The 18,426-nt window shown below is 38.2% G+C and overlaps 1 protein-coding gene across 1 annotated transcript in view; it reads left to right on the forward strand.

Moving 5' to 3' along the window:
- Positions 1-281: 281 nt before the first annotated feature.
- Positions 282-18,426, forward strand: part of LOC106870060 (uncharacterized) — a 38,504-nt gene continuing 20,359 nt past the window's right edge. Inside the window, exon 1 of the mRNA XM_089363207.1 lies at positions 282-737. The gene's annotated coding sequence lies outside the window, so the exon portion shown is untranslated. The remainder of the gene's footprint in view (positions 738-18,426) is intronic.

An 18,426-nucleotide genomic window follows, 5' to 3' on the forward strand; every position in this document is an offset into this window, starting at 1 on the left:
ATACGGGGATAATATAGAATGTATGAGAAATAATTGTGTCCTGAAACACTTCCGAGCAGACAGGGGAAAGAGAGAGAGAGAGAGAGAGAGAGAGAGAGAGAGGGGGAGTCTCGTGTAATAAGAGAACGAATGTTATATAGCAGAAACCTTCGGATCCATCTCATTTAATAAGTATCAGATTGAAGCCCATAGGCCAGCGAGTCATTTTGCCGGAAGATTTCCATGTACACACTGTCCAAGAAGTTCCCTGGTGTCAAGGGCAACAACTTTGTTTTCGCCGTGTCGAGAACAATCTAGAGAGGTGGGTGGGGGGAGAAGGGGTAATTAACAAGGCTACCAACTTTATAAGGGTGTGGCAACATCTAACAGAGGATAAATGCGGGTACGGAAGCATTACAATAAGGCCACGGAAATAAAACGCCTATAGTCTTATCATAAGGTTTCTATAATCGCAAAGTCGGGAAAAAAACAAAAACAAAGAGAATAAGAGAGCGAGAGAGTTAGGGAACTGAATAACGTGGATCCCCTATCGTTTCCATACGTCATAAACCCTTAAAATATCGCCAGGAGAAAATAGGAAATGTTCAAGGGAGGTAATCCTCATAGCCACTGTATAACTGCGACACACAGACGAACGGAAGTGGAGCGTGGTTATCTCCCTTCAGTGTTTACACTCCCCTTCAGTTATTTGGGTTATGGAATCGTTTGGCTTAACTCTCTCATGTTGAATGTCCAAAGTAAGTACTTAAAAAGCGCTCTTTTCAAATTTATTTCGTTCTAAAATATTCACTGTATCACATATATCGTTAATTATATTTCCTAATTGGTCAAGCGGTGTCGATATTTCTCCCACGCTCCTATTTTGTGTTGATTAACCCAACCCTTCGTCTCGTCTCACTTGTTCGAAAGTCGAAAAACCTCCGATTTCCGAATTTACAATTCGATTTTGATTTTAAATTTTATTTCAGCCTACATTTCCCGTATATTTCATGCTTAAACATCACCAATTACATCAATAACAAAGCCTAAACAACTTCAAACTTTAAAAAAAATTTACGAAAAAAAAAAAAATTGACACAACTCCACCTCTTTTTTGGAAGTAGCCACAAAGACGGGGTTCATTTTTAGTAATACTTATATAAGGAAACTGATCCCCCATTTCGTGGCCGCCCGCTGAATTACTCCGCACTGCCAAAGAACCTAAGAAAAAGGATGTGAATTATACCGGATGTAGCTATTTTTGCCAACATTTCATATTTCGGGCTTCAAACTAGTTTTCATTTATGAACATTACTATTATTAGTATTAATATATATATATTTATATATATACACACCGATGTGTGTGTTTATTGGGTAATTCAAACTCTTTTAACGATGTCTTAGATAAACGGGGTCGTTGGATTAGAAACAGCTGGGTTTAACTGTTTCTGGCGAGGATTGTCATAATACTCAAGAATTTCGAGTTTATTAAAATAAAACTACGGGTCTTGGACGAACTTGGGAAGAAGCTAGCGACAGGAGTGTTGGTCACACTGTGTATATATATACACACATATATATATATCGGAAATACACGAGTAATATTATATATATATAATAGATAATATATATATATATATATATAGGGAAAGAGAAATAGACATGAGTATATATACCCGTTTGATAATATGTATTATACGTGCATTCATACATACACTCATATACATATATATATATATATAATATTTAGGGCGGTGAGCTGGCAGAATCGTGTGGGCAACGGAGGGAAAATGCTTTGCGATATTCCGGCTCTTTAACGGTTTGAGTTCAAATCTTGCCAAGGTCAGCTTTAGATTCCATCCTTTCAGGTCCGGATGAAATAAACTGCCTCTCGTCAGATATTGGCGGTCAGTGTAATTGACCAACTTATTTCCCCTCAAAACCGCTGGCCTAATTATGATATATGTTTGTATCTCTCTGTCTCTCATATATATATATATATATATATATATTCACGTACATATATAAACAGAAACATAGGCGAGCATGTGTATATTATGCCGACTATATATATATACACGCACGTACGCATATACATTATATCCCTCTATCTATCACTGAAGAGGTGTAAATTTTATATACAAGGAATAACTGCCACTGTGTGTGTGTGTGTGTGTGTGTATAAACACGGACATAGATTATGTATGAATAATTGTACGAGTGTCGTGGTTATATAATAGAAAATCCGGTTCGTTCGGTAAAACAGGAGATAATGGTATTTGTGTGTGAGTAGATGTAGGTGTAAATGTATAAATATATGTTTATTCACGCGCGTTTGATTATGCCGGAAGCAATTACGATTTGTACGTGTTTGTGTGTATAAATTCAGATTCGCTGTCTTAGCTTACTCAGAGTTTCACATCGAGCGAACGACATCCACTGTACACAAATCAGTTCCGTCACATGTATTGAGTACTGCTTTTGTTTGGTATTTCTAATCTTAAAAGTCTGTCTGCCTGCCTGCTTGTCTATCTATCTATCTATCTATCTACTCGCATGTATACGTACATATATAAACTCTTCTACATATAAAACTTGTATTTCTATATAAACTCGTATATATACATACATATCTATCTATCTATCTATCTACCTACCCATCCACACATATGAGAAGTACGCATATCACTATAGAATTGTAATTTAATATTAAAGCTAAGTTATATGTGTGCATAAGTTTATAGATTTTTCTAAAACCACAAAAGCAGATCTATACACACACACACACACACATTTCTGTATATGTATGAATGTCAAAGAATATGAAATGTGGTTTTCAATAAATTCCAATTTGAAAAATGTGTGAAATTCCATTTCTTTCACACCTTCTCAGCAACGATTTCTGCCAGACTTGTTCGATTATTGTTATTTTTCTTTATAATCCTAAAGAAGCTGGGTTTATAGCTTGGGGCAATGGATGTCCTACTTGAACACATATATTTGGATGTAAATGTGTATATATATATATATATATATATATATATTCATACATACAAATATATATGCATACATTCATATATATGTGTGTATGTATATTTATGCATTTATATATACACAGACACACGCATATATAAATTTATATGTAAATGTATATATTTATTCATACATACAAATATATATATTTATGTATGCATAAATATATATTTTTCCTCTGTGTGAATACATGTATACATACATACATATATATATATATATATATATATATATATATATATATATACATAGATAGATAGGTGAAATGACACTCACATCACATGCTTATAAACATACAGAAAGTCCAGTGTTTTTATAACTTGTTATATATAGACCTATTGATCAACACCCTCCTTATGTAAACATTTTATGGATCCTGGCTTGTTTAGAACAATGAATAATTTTTTGCCTTCTTATTAATATATTAATAAAGAAATTTGTATGTGTGGGTGTGTCTGTGTTTGTATGTATGTATATATATGTGTGTGTGTGTTTGCAGTTATATATTGTTTCTCTTTTGATTGTTCTCATGCAGAGAGTACAGCCATGCTGGGGCACCACTATTACTGTTAATGCTTGTCTATTTTAGCCTCATTTTCTGGCCCCTGTCTCCCCTCTGGAATTGGTCCTGGTGAGGTTGTGAGTCACACAAAGCTGTCCTTCTTTGTGTTTCATTGTGTGATGTGGGTCCATCTGGCACGACAGATAAAAATTTGTCTAAATGTTTATGGAACCCATCCACATCTACACCTCCAACATCTCCAAGGCCTTTTTGGGAAGGTAGTGAAATTTTGTGGTTCTTCAAACCCTAACAGTATTGGATTCTTACTCTAAATGGAGAGGATGGTGTCTTTAGAACCATCCTGGGACATCCAGTTTGGTGATTGATATAATGTTCAGTCCTAAAGCTGGATACTGGATCATCCAGGATTAGGCCTATATAATTCTATATATCGTTTGCGTCTCAGGAGTTGAACCGTAGACTGCAGCCATGCAGGGTTACTGCTGTGGATTTCACTCAAACAGATTGGCCCCAGTATTTCTCTGTTACCAAACCACTAAGTTATGGAAACATAAAGGCACCAACACTAGTTGTCAAGCTGTGGTGGGGGACAAATGGAGGCACAAAGACATACACACACATGATGGGCTTCTTTGAGTTTCCGTCTACCAAATCCACTCACAAGGCTATAGCAGAAGACACTTGCCCAAGGTGCCAAGCAGTTGGCCTGGTACTTTGTGGTTTGGAAGCAGACTTCTTTCCACACATCAACTCTTAACCCTTTCTTTTGCTATATTTCTGTTGAGACACTCTCTGTTTCTTTCAATTAATTTTAAATATAATAAAGAATTTAGTAAAATAACTTGTGGTCGGACAGGATTGCCTATGCCCTACATTCTGGATACGACATCTAAAGAAGAAGATAGGAGATAACTTTGGACAGATTTCTGTGGTATTCTGACCTCATCAGCAAAGCATAGCTTTTACTATTCTGTCGAAGTAGTGATGAATGACTTACTAAGTTAAATGTACCAGATTGCATTTGTCAATGTCAGGAAATATGATATCCAACACTGAGTGTGTTTATAACCCTAAGTGTGGATTCAGTTGGTTGTTATGTTGAAAGAGCAGCTAGAAGAAGCACTTACATACTACATGTACACACACACACACACACGTGTGTGTGTTTATCACTGTTTGACAAATTGCTTGTTAAGTGGTGGCTTTGTTTATGTCTGATGACTTAGTGGTTTGACAGAAAGAGAGCAATAAGCATTGGAATCAATTTGATTGACTAAACCATTTGAGATGGTGCAGTGGTGCTCTAGTATGGCCCCCAATCCAGTGACAGATGCAACTAGTGTTGGAATGTATATATATTCCTGTAACTTAGTGGCTCAGCAAAAGAGACCCTTAAAATAAGTGTCAAGTTTTAAAAAAGTACTGGGATCGGTTCATTCAATTAAAATTTTTGAAGGTGATGCCCCAGCTTGGCCACAGTCTAGTGATTGAAACAAGTAAAAGATAAAAGATATTTATATATATATATATATATCATCGTCATTGTTGTCGTTTAATGTCTGCTTTCCATGCTGGCATGGGTTGGACGATTTGACTGAGGACTGGTAAGCCAGGAGGCTGTACCAGGCTCCAATCTGATCTGGCAAGATTTCTACAGCTGGATACCCTTCTTAACACCAACCACTCTCAGAATGTAGTGGACGATTTTTACATGCTACCCGCACTGGCATCAACCACACTTGAATGGTGCTTTTTACATGCCAGTGACGCAGGAACCAGTCTGGTGGTACTCTCATCGGCCACAACAATGACTTCACTTGACTCAACAGGTCTTCTCAAGCACAGTTCATTGCCCAATGATTGAAGGGTGCTCTTAAATGGGTCGGTTATGCTGCACTGGCATAGGTCTCGGTTATTGTCTCACTTGGCATGCCGGCTCTTCTCAAGCATAGCATATCTCCAAAGGTCTCAGTCACTTGTCATAACTTCTGTGAGGCCCAACGTTCGAAGGTCATGCTTCACTACCTCATTCCAGGTCTCCCTGGGTTTACCTCTTCCACAGGTTCCCTCTACTACTAGGATGTGACAGTTCTTCACACAGCTGTCCCCATCCATATGCAACACATGACCACCACATCTGATGCTTCTTATGTCCAACTTTTCTCTCAGAGCACTTACACTCTGTTGTGTATGCACACTGGCATTACACATCCATTGGAGCAAACTAGCTTCATTCCTTGCAAGCTTACACATGTCCTCAGCAGTCATGGCCCATGTTTCACTGCCATGTAGCATGGCTGTCGCACACAGGCATCATACAGTTTACTTTTTACTCTGAGTGAGAGGTCCTTTGTTACCCGCAGACGTAGCAGCTCTCTGAACTTTGGCCAGGCTATTATTCTAGCAGCTATATGTATATAGGCACAGGAGTGGCTATGGGGTAAGAACCTTACTTCCCAACCACATGGTTCCAGGTTCAGTCCCACTGCATGGCTCCTTGGGCAAGTCTTCTACTATATCCTCAGGTCAGCCAAAGCCTTAAGAGTGGATTCGGTAGATGGAACCTGGAAGAAGCCCATTGTATATATATATATATATATATATATATATATATATAATTAACAGAACGAGATAAAAATCCAAGGCTGTGAAAGATTTCAGAACATTTATAAAGGTCTTAAAGCTGTTTCCAGAATATTCAATATATCCCTTCGTCGGAGACGGTGTGAGAAAATGGTTAAGCTATAGTTATTCTAGAGAAGATATGAAGTGGAGGAATGAAAACAGACGTGAGATATGCAGGGATATTGTATCTGCAGTTCCTTCCTGCTGAGCTCATCAGTTGAGTAGAAGTGGTTGGATATCAAACGCTTCGCTTATGTTCACAGATGACAGTTGTGGTGTAGTGTGAGAGAGTTGTGACTTGTCAATGGTTAAAGAATGACAATGGGTTGTGGTACAAATGATAGTGGGGGGAGAGAGGAGCAGGAGGGTGCTTTTGTTACATCATCATCATCATTGTTTTAATGTCCATTTTTCCATACTTTTATGGGTCCAATTTTCTATGGCCAGATCAGACAAATTTCCTATCGCCAGATGTCCTTGTTGCCAATGCTCACCCGTTTCCAAGCAAGGTAATATTTCTGCATGGCAGATGGGTTTTTCCCAGGAGGCTGGAAATAAAACAACATCGCTTGTATGATGGTGATGTTTACAATTGTCATTTTCACGTGATGTCAAGGTGGGGACACACACACACACACACATGATAAGCTTTGTGGTGCAACAGTGATAAATGCGTTTAATACAGAGATTAGTAATTAGAACTCTAAAAGATAGAGCTATTTATAGTTGTGTCTCTGATTAGAACCATAAAGCTTTTAATCAGGTGCATTGTTCATATTTGATGCTGTGTGAGAGGTGGCACCGTCAGTGTAAAAATGCCATTTTTGATGATTTCCCCTGACAGCTTGGTTTACCGAGTGAAGAAACCCTTGTCATTGTCATCATTTTAATGTTCATTTTCCCATTTGCACCCCTCAATTCTTTTCAGAAGGTCATCCACAAAATTCATGAAGTAAACCTTATGGTTCGCCCTTTAAAAATCCAAAATATCATCATCATCGTTTTACATCTGCATTCCATGCTGGCATGGGTTAGACATGGTGCTGTGGTTAGTGTCAGCACATATTTGTTGGCACTTCTGATCTAAATGGGTTTGAGGACTACATCTTGCTTGTGTGTTTCACTCTTAGCATCGTATCTATGACTATGTCCTTTCTAACACCAAGCATTTCAGAGTGGACAGTAGGACAAAAATCTTGTTATAGGTCCCCCCACACCAAAAAAAAACTGTGGAATGGACCACTTGGATCATATTATGCATCACTGGTTTTGATCAGCAAGTTTTAACTTGAGAGGAATTTCAGAATTCCAAGGGGGGCTAAATTGGGGGATTCCAGTGCAGAGTGGGGGAGAGTTGTGTTTAGGATTAATTCTGCTTCTGCTGGATTTATTTTCTCTTCAATGTTAATTTTTGAAGATCTTAATTATTCGGGCGGTGAGCTGGCAGAATTGTTACTGTGTTGGGCAAAATGCTTTGCGGCATTTCGTCTGACTTGGACATTCTAAGTTCAAATGTCGCTAGGGTCGATAAGAAAGCAGTTGAGCACTGGGGGTCAGTGTACTCTAATTAACCCCTTCCCCTAAAATTGTTGGCCTTGTGCCAAGATCAATATTTAATTAATATAACATCATTAATGTTATATAATTAACTGTGTTGCAGACATGATTAATATTTTCTTGTCCTGTATAGCTCTGTGGTAAGTAGCTTGCTTACCAACCACATGGTTCTGGGTTCAGTCCCACTGCATGGCACCTTGGGCAAGTGTCTTCTACTAAAGCCTCAGGCCGACCAAAGCCTTGTGAGTGGATTTGGCAGAGGGAAACAGAAAGAAGCCCTTGTGTGTGTTTGTCCCCCACCACTGCTTGACAACCAGTGTCGGTGTGTTTATGTCCCCGTAACTTAGTAGTTTGGCCAAAGAGGCCGATAGGCTTAAAAAAATAAGGCCTGAGACTAATTTGTTCGACTAGAAGCAAAAATTCAAGGTGGTGTCCCAACATGGCTGTAGTCTAATGACTGAAACAAATGATAAAAGATGTAAATGAGATTTTTACATGTAATCCATGGGTTTGATGCATCTGCAAATTTAGATATTTACTATTAGGACCAAAACACAGACAAAAAGGTTGCTTAACAACTGAAATGGCTTTTGTTTTTCCCTTGGTTGGTTGAGGAAACTGGGATTATGTACCTTGGCTGTAAAGCTATTAGTAGTGAAAGTTGGTCCTACACCTCAGTAGCTGTCTCTCAACAAACACTATTTTCAGCTACTATGGTGAAGATGGTCTTTTGCTGAAGAGGTCAGAATAGTACTGAAACATATCTAGGGAGGATGATAAAGGCGTACATATGAAGAAATGAAATTATTAGTCATTGATTTGTAATGTTCTTCTCTCACCTCATATTTGGCTTCTTGAGGACCTACATAGAAAATAACATTAACTTTCCACTATTGATTTCATTAACATATAAGCACAGGCAGCATGGCTTAAAACGGGGAGCATATTTTGGCCTGATACGGCCAGTTTAAATGCTAAAACGTTAAAATGATGATGATGTGTGTGTTTGTGTACATGTCCAGTTTATCGCAGAGCTATCAGTTGTGTCTTTATTTACCATGGTCCCTCTTGGGTTCTCACATTAAGTTTTATATCCCGAGTAATGCACAGGAATAGACTTGTTTGTGTCGGTCGGTAGTAACAAAGCTAACGGGTGTGTGTGTGTGTGTGTGTGTGTGGAAGGAAGGGTCCCGGTTTATTTTCGTTTTTACAGTCTGTCAGCTGTAAGTATGTCCACATTGCTTGCAACTATGATTCACTATAGCTGTTTGTATTGTTTATATACAGTGTATGTGTGTATTTATGCACATATATTTAAATGAGATTAATCACCTTTGATCACTTGCCAACCACCACTGTCATCCATGAAGACTATATATATGTATGTGTGTATATGTGTATATATATATGTAGTACACACATAGAGACACACACTTCTCTCTCTCTTCACGTGCCATGTCTACAGGCATCTTTGATCATGGACCTCCGTTGCCAAAGTCTGAAGTTTCATGATTTTATTTGGGAAACTTACGTCAGTGGTTTCCAGCTGTAAAATAGTTGTTTATGCTTTTGCTGCAGTCTCTCACCTCTAGAGGGAGCTGTTCTGGTGAGGAGACTATGGTGGTTTGGTCGTGCATTGCGGTGCCCCCATGATGAACTCATATGGTGGGCAATAGCACCAGATCCCCCACCTGCAACCCCACCCTCCTGGTTGGCATAAGCAGGGAGAGGTGGTCAGTTGAAGATGTAGCTTACAACTCTCAAAGCAGATATGGAGCTTGGTTCCGGCCCTTAAGTCTTTTGGCATTCATTCCTGAAATCAGGAATGGCTTCAACACATTGTAGCAGGGCTGTGGAGTCAGAGTTGGAAACAGTTAAGGGGTAGCTGGAGTCGGAGTCAGCAAAACTATACCGACTCTCATTCCAACTCACAATATCTTTATTCTTTAATATAAATCAAAGTACAAGTGTATGCATATGCTTTATGAGATATGTAGGCACACAAAATCTTCAAGCGAGTTGCCTGAACGTCATATAATTATAACTCTCTCTTTCTCTCTCACACACGCACATGCACACAGAGACACAGGCCTGCCCTTCTACCCAGTCTGTTGTTATCTTTCACTAGTTAAAACGATGTGAAGCTCATTGTGACTAGTGGTGATTAACAGCATCCAATAAGTCTGGTTGAGACTGTAATACTATGATATATATCATCATCATCATCATCGTTTAACATCCGCCATCCATGCTGGCATGGGTTGGATGGTTTCACAAGATCCGGCCAGGCAGAAGCCTGCACCAGACTTCTGTGACTGCCCTTCCTAACACCAACCACTCAGCAGAGTATAAAAATTTAAATACACAACTGAAAGAGCTACTATTAGTTTCATGCCTTTATGGTACTTGAACAGGCATATTTATAAAATACGCCATGTATCTTAAAGCAATATACATGGATTTATGTATAAAAGCAGATATCATGCTCCCCCCCCCTCTCTCTGAGCTTACAAACACTATAAAAGTATATTAAGGTTATTGTTGTTGAACTGGTGGCATTATGATGAAAATCATACCAGCTGTGGCCATTTTTTTTTTTGTGTTTCTAAGCATTACTATATTATCCTGTGTCTCCCCCTTTTATATAAGTGGGTAAGGTTGGTTGACTCTCTTTCTGTAAGGTTGGGGGAGTTTGGCTGCTATTTCTCATGAGCACAGCTGTGGGGTTAACCAGTTCACTTAACAACCACATGGTTCTGAGTTCAGTTCCTTTGCGTGGCACCTTGGGGAAGTCTCTTCTTCTATAACCCTGGGCTGATCAAAGCTTTATCAGTGAATTTTAGTAGATGGAAACATTACACACACACGCATGTCTGTGTGTCTGTATTTGTCCTCTCCACCACTTGACAACTGGTGTTGGTTTGTTTCTGTCCCCATAACTTATAGGTTTGGCAGAAGAGACTGATAGAGTAAATTAGTAGCAGATGTAAGAAAATAAAGGCAGGGATTGATTTGTTTGACTAAAATCTCTCAGGCCGGTGCCCCAGCTGGCCACAGTCCAATGACTAAGATCAGAAAAAGGTTAATTGATCCCCAAAACATACTTCATTGACTCTGTGTGTGTGTGTACCCAGACATATATATACATGTAGAGAGGGGGGGGTACAAAAACTATTTCACTCTCTTACCTCCTCCTCCTCCCTCTCTCTTGTCTCATGTATACAGTGTATGGTGTATTTATTGTATTTATCTAAGCTGTTACATATTATAACAACAGTCTGCATTTATATTCACTCAGTCAAGGCTAAACAGACTGCTTTTACAGTGCATAGGGTCAGGCGTGGCCGTGATGACTGTGTGGTTGCAAAGTTCACTTTGTGGCCATGTGGTTCTAGGCTCAATCCCCCACTGCATGGTACCTTACCCAAGTATTTTCTAACTATAAACTCGGCTTCACCAATGCCTTGTCAGTGGAACTTGGTTGAGATGCAACTGTATTGGATTCTATTGTTATATGTGTGTATATATATATATATATATATATATATATATCATCATCATCATTATCGTTTAATGTCTGCTTTCCATGCTAGCATGTGTTGGACGGTTTGACTGAGGACTGGTGAACCAGATGGCTGCACCAGGCTCCAATCTGATCTGGCAGAGTTTTTACAGTTGGATGCCCTTCCTAACGCCAACCACTCCGAGAGTGTAGTGGGTGCTTTTACGTGCCACCAGCACGAGGGCCAGTCACACGGTACTGGCAATGGCCACACTCAAAAAGGTGTTTTTTACGTACCACCTGTATGGGAGCCAGTCCAGTGGCACTGGCAATGACCTCGCTCAAATGATTTTCTAACGTGCCACCACCAGTGTATATCAGCCAGAAAGCTAAAAACTGAGTGCTTTGAGAGTGAAACCTAAGATATTTGTTCTGCATTGGGTTACTGATACTCCCTTGTCATTCAAGTCATCAGAAAAGCAACCCCCTTTATCCTTGTATTTTGATCTTCATTATAAAATGGGCTTTTAGGAATAACTGTCCCTATCCACCCTGCAAGGTCTTGTGCATGCTTTTATCCTGTTTGCAGAACCAAATGAGGTGGACACCTCTGCTTTATGTGGAGATAATTAAAGAATTTGATTCCAACATCTCTTGAAGTATATTAGTGTGTGTGTGTGTGTGTGTGTGTGTGTTGCATTAAATGAACAACAGTCAATATACATGGTTGATGAAGAGAATAACACTGTTGTACAATATTGAAAGATTTCTGAAGCTGACATTAAAGAAAAATGTCACTCAGTTTGTGTGGAGAAGCAGGAATAATAGCAGAGAAGTAAGTGGCTGATTCAGATATTGATCCTAGTAGCGCTTGTTGTATGGCTCGGTTGGAGCTAAATATTTCTACACCAGTGTCTATTTTTAGGTGAGTTTTACTTCTCTGCAGTCATTGACCTGTAGAACTTCACGGTGAACATCAGGCATGTGAATCTCTCCAGCCTGAGAGGAAAGACGGATCTACTGCAAAAGGTCAGGAGATGTGTCACACCGCTATAAAAGAAGCAAACACGGCTGGAGAAATTTCAGGTAATTCCTGCCAAATATTTGAAAGTGTGGCCAAGTTTCCAATCCATTGTTGTGGTGGGGGATGGCCATAAAGACCAGACACATTAGGAATGACTCTGTGAGGGATTCTTTGCTGAGTTGTTTGACTTGCTGGAAATAGCAGCCAAATTGCATCCATCCTAATAAAGAATGGACATTCTAAGATAATTGAAGTCTAAGGTAAATTGTGCTTTAGCGAAAGATGAAGTGGTTATGGCTGAAATGGTTTTGAATGTGTGTTTCATCAGGGTTGACATATTTTGTCAGTTTCATTATATAAGATTGTTTGACATGATAAGGCAATTAACCATACACTGAGGCATAGCAGGACAGTGAACCGTGGACTCTGAGGTCCCTATCAGGTATGACAGGGCAGTGAACCATGCAGTTTTCACTTCCTCCAGAACTGGTGAGATAGGCATAGTAGATGTTGATGTTTCTGTTGCTGAGAATGGGGTTCTGGAGAGGAAGGATTGGGGAAGGGTTTAGTACAGGATTTGGAAGGTGAGACTCGGTAAAAGTGTTGAGAGGAGGAGAAACAAGAGTTTACTTAAGTTTAGTGTAGAGGTGGACATTATAGTAGCCACTATTTGTGTGTGTGTGTGTGTGTGTGATATTTAAAAATTAAAGAAATATGCTTTGATAAATTCACAAGATTCAGAAAAGTATTAATTATATAAAGAAAACATCTTTAAAAAATAGTAAATACATACAGATCTGATAGAATAAATTTGTAAGGCAAAATTTTCTATGCTGTAATCTGTATAGTAGTAATTACATTTGGTAGTGGTCATCACAATTTCTGGCTTAGTTTCGTATGACATGGCATATTTCTTTTTGTCTGGAATGGATGGCAAGACCTAAAGTCTGAGTATTGTGTGTGTCCATGTTCTTGCAGTTAATTATCAAAATATTCAGAAATAATAAGTTCCTTTTCCATTCCATTCCGAATTGGATTGATAAATTCATAGAATCTTGTAAGGTCTTCCTTATTTCTGTTTCAAAATACTTTTCCAAGAATCTTTTCCAGTTTCCTTGTAAATAGGATTAGAAATGCTGATCAAAACTATTATTTTTCTTCTATGATTCCCGTCATTAGAGCTGTAAATGTTGGTGCAACTCCTGTGGCCATTGCTGTTCCTTTTATTTAAAGGTAGTATTGATTATCAAAAAAGTAGTTGTATCTTAGCACCAATCATAATCCTTCTTGTATGTATTGTTTTGAGAATTTCTCCTGCTTACAAGGGGCATTTGTGTAGGGGCTGGTCACATTAACACTAATCAGGATCATCACTATCTTTCTGGAATGTGATTTAAAAATCCATGTCCTCTCTGATGAAACTAAAAGTCAATTTGCATGATGGTTTCAATCTGATACCCATGTTGTTTGTCCTTTAACAATTGAGTGGAATTTGAAATTAGTTTCGGGAATTTTTACATGTGGTATATGAAGATCTAAGCTGTTATGAATTTCCAGTAATCCCTAAAAATTGCTTGTTTTTTTTCTTCTTCAGAATTAGGTAACACAACTCATTTTCAACCAAATTGCTTTCAGTTTTGTCCAATAATTTTCTAGTTTTGTTCATTGTTTGTTTTCCAATATGTTTTTAAAAAATTTTTCTTTGTAGAAATACTGGTCATTTAATTGTTCTCAGACCGTTTCCTTTTAATGGGTCTCATCCATTATTACAACTTCTTTAAGGACTTTAAAAGAATCTTTCCATAGACATTCCATTGCTATTTTCCTCTTTGTCATATTTGATTTTATGCCATTTTTCTGGAATGCTCCTCTTTTCAAACCTATTACATACTCCTCTAAGTGTTTATTCCTGTTCGTCAGAGATTTAAATCTGATTTTGTTTTTCTACAAGTGATGGATCTTCATAACCTTTCTTTACAAAGAATTCCTATAACTGAAGTTTTCAACAAAATTCTTCAGTATCTTTAATAAGATCTGTTGTATCAGGTTTTGGAGTAACTCAAAAATTTTTATTTCATGTCTCATAAGATTTTATTGTGATAAATTTCTTACTCTTGGATCAGTTTAATGTTTTCTTCACTTCCTATCATTAATGTTTCCCTTCATTTTTGAATGGAACCCTTGCTCCCCAATTTTTTGTTTATTTATTTATTTTTTTTGTTTTTTATGAGTCATTTCTACCCTGGCTTTCTATTTTACTTTTTTTGGAACGACGGTTTCCAGTTATTTTTTCTGTTTTGCTTGTTTCAGTCATTAGACTGTGGCCATACTGGAGCACCAAGCGGTAGAATTTTTAGTCGTATGGATCAACCCCAGGACTTATTCTTTTGTCTTTTAAGCCTGGTACTTGTTCTGTTGATCGTCTTTCACAAAGTTACAGGGATGTAAACTCACCAACACTGGTTGTCAAGCGGTGGTGATTGTGGGGTGAGGGGACAAACACAGACACAAAGATACACACACATACGACAGGCTTCTTTCGTATATATATATAGATATATATATGTATATATATATGTATATGTATATATATATAATATATACATACACACACACACACACACACACACACACACACACACATATTTGTGTGTCTGTTTGTCCCCCACCATCGCTTGACAACCGATGCTGGTGTGTTTAAATCGCTGAAGCTCCATTGGTTGGCACCATTAAGATAAGTCGGCTTTTAAGACCTAAACCCTTTATGTGAACACACACACACACACACACACATACAGGTAAACTAATTTATCAAACTTCATAGTGATTTACAAGTGTTTGTCTGCAGGTAATATTTATGTATACCTCATGTATTTATATAGTGTTGTATTACGTGATGAAGTGGCACTAATGGACTTACTGCTTCCTCCCCCTGGTTATATCCTTGATGAAGTGTATACAATTGTAATACACACACGCACACGTATGTATACACAGATGCCCAACTGCTCACTGACAGTCTGAACAGAAAGAAAGAATGCCTTGTGTTACAAAGGACAATATTAACATGGCTCTAGGAATTAATACTGAGACAACCATTTATGAATTATTTCTGCTTCTAAAGCAAATTCTTCTTTACCACATACACACACACAGAGTGAGAGGGAGAGAGGGGCAGACAGAAAGAGAAAAGAATTCTTCACCTCCTAGACAGTAGTGGTCTGCTATTTACTTACCATCTCCTTCTGCTGCTACTGCCAGGCCTTCTGCTCTGCTGAACTGACCAACCAACTCCGTGCAACCGACAACCATTACATTATTAATTATAGATTAGAAATAATTATCATTATAATTATTTAATTATTACCCGTCTCTTTGTTTGTACAATTCATTTCTTTCTTTGGTTGCAATAAAGAGGCTTTTGTTTCTAACTTTTCTCTTTATGATTTTGAATTTCAAATGCTCCTACTGGGAGTTTTTGTGTCCACATGACTTGGATAACCTTTGTTGATCAGAAGTTCTCCACTTCACTGCAGGACTGTACTGACATTGAATTATTCCTCACCTGGAATAGTTTCCTTTGAACTATTTATAAGCCTTTATAGCTATTTATAGGCCTACCTGGACTATGAGATGGCCAAGAGTTAAAGGTAGTTAACGATGAGTTTGAATTGGTTTAATGAACAGGAGGATATTGACAGGTTGTGAATGGTACTCACTAGTGATGGTGACGTTATGCCTCCATTCATCTTCCCACATGGCCTCAGACTCAACACAGAGGCCTACATCAAATGCCTGGAGGAGGTAGTGCTGCCCCGGGTCAAGAGGGTGGCTGCTGGAAGACCTTATGTCTGGAAACAGGACTCTGCACCCTGCCACACAAGCAGGAGAACCCAGCCATGGCTGTCAGACAATTTCTGTGACCACATCACCCCTAACATCTGGCCGCCTAACTCCCCAGACTGCAACCCCCTTGATTATTATGTGTGGGGTGCAGTTGAGTGAGAGACCAACAAAACTCCTTGTAACACCAAAGATGAACTGAAGGCAAGGATTATGGCAGCATTCACCAACTTAAACAAGGAGACCGTCTAGAAGAGTTACAGGAAATTCCGAAGTCGTCTGGTGGTCGTGGTTGGCGATTTTATTGAATAAATTTACTCTTTAGTATTTCAAGATATTTTTATGTAATTTTGGTAAATATATCTGTTAAAATGAGATGTCAGTGTTATTTTCATTCTTGCATAATTTAGACGACAATTTATTCACCACAACGTGTTTATATATATATTTATATATATATATATATATATATATATATATATATATATATATATATATATATATATATATAATAACAGTTACTATAATAATTAGCTAACATAGCTAATTATTATAGTAATTGATGGTTTAATGCTAATATAGCTAATTAGTGATTTAACTATTAGCTAGTGTAGCTAATTAGCGTTGTTATATGATTACTTAACTATCATTGTGTTTAACTGACGGCTTACTATCAGTCAATTAATAGTATTGCTAATGATGACTAATGTTGTTAATTAATTAATCATTTGCCTAACATTGCTAATTAGTATTGCTAATTGATTATTTGACTCTCAGCTCTTATAACTTATTCTTTCAAAAATCACAGGTTAAATAAAGACTCAGTGCTCAACCTTTACAAAACAGATGAGTTAAATCTCCTCCTGGATAGAAAGCTGGGCTATTGGGTGACTCACTTCATTTAGGTGTTGTCTTTTTCTCTTTTGGGCAGTGATCACAACATTGTATGTATGGGTGGGGTTTGAACTCAGAACGTGAAGACAGATGAAATACCGCTAAGCATTTTGCCCAGCATGCCACTGATTCTGTCAGTTCACCACTTTATTATTATTATTATTATTAATAATAATAATAATAATGCTTTCTACATTAAATATTAAATCTACCAACAGCTGCTCACTACACACCCCTCAAGCGCTTCAGATATTTGTTTCAATCCATTAAAGGAAAAAAAAGAAATGAAATCCCAAAACTGAGCAACTGTATTGTGAAGCTCATGGGCCCAGCGTCTTCCTCCAGATCAAATCATTAAAAACAAAAAAACAGCTAAAAATTTATGAAGTCTTGCAATTAAATTGGGTCCATGGGAGTCCCCTTTTCAGCAGATTGTGTTGGGATTGAACTGAGCTCTTTTACTATTGTTATTTAATAATTCACCAAGGCTGTGTCATACTTTTCTCTCTTTTTCTCTCTCTCTCTCTCTCTCTCCCTCTCTCCCAAACGGCTGATGATTGCAGTGTTAGGTTACTTCTTCAAATGTAAACAAGTTTGTCTGTGAGGTGGTGGTGGGGACGAGGTGAAGGGACTTTGATCTGATTATTTATTAATATTGAAAACTGGTTGGTTTGATCTCCATGGCTAGATGCTTTACAGCCTTCCAACCCCCCTGGGACTGAAATTAACGACGAGGCTAAATACATATCATCATCATCATCATCATCATCATCATCATCATATTAATGTCCACTTTTGCATCCTCACATGGGTTGGGTGGAGTTTGTCGAGGCAGATTTCCTATGGTCAGATGCCCTTCCTCTCAATGACCCACCCCTCTTTCCAAACACAATAATATTTTCCTGTGGCCAGACATGTTTCCACGGAAGATTGGAAATGGACACTGCTTGTATGACAACTATCATACGAGAAGACACTTACACGTGCGCACACACACACAGAAGCTTCCTTCGGTTTCCATATACCAGATCCACTCACAAAACATTGATTGGCCAGAGCTTACAGTAGAAGACCCTTGTCGGAGGACAACACATTTGCTGTGGGATTGAACCTTGAATCACATAGTTACAAAGGAAAGTGCTTAACCACCCAGCCATGCCAGCAATAGATTACAGGAGCTGTTGGAGGGTCAGTGAACTGAGGTTTTATTAATTTCGAGGTCATGAGTTCAAACCCTGCTGTTGTGTCAGTGTGTTTGTGCAGTCAAGCGAGACCCTATTATTCTCATAGCTTTTCTCTATGTCTGGCTGGAAATAGAAGCACTCCTCTTTCACAGTTGTTGAGTCATTCATTGGTGGTGGTTGTGTGTGTGTGTGTGTGTGTGTGTGTGTGTATGTAAATATATATATATATATACACACACACATACAGGTATGGTTGTGAG

The sequence above is a fragment of the Octopus bimaculoides genome, chromosome 14, assembly GCF_046866305.1.
Source record: "Octopus bimaculoides isolate indiv1 chromosome 14, ASM4686630v1, whole genome shotgun sequence".
Taxonomy (NCBI): domain Eukaryota; kingdom Metazoa; phylum Mollusca; class Cephalopoda; order Octopoda; family Octopodidae; genus Octopus; species Octopus bimaculoides.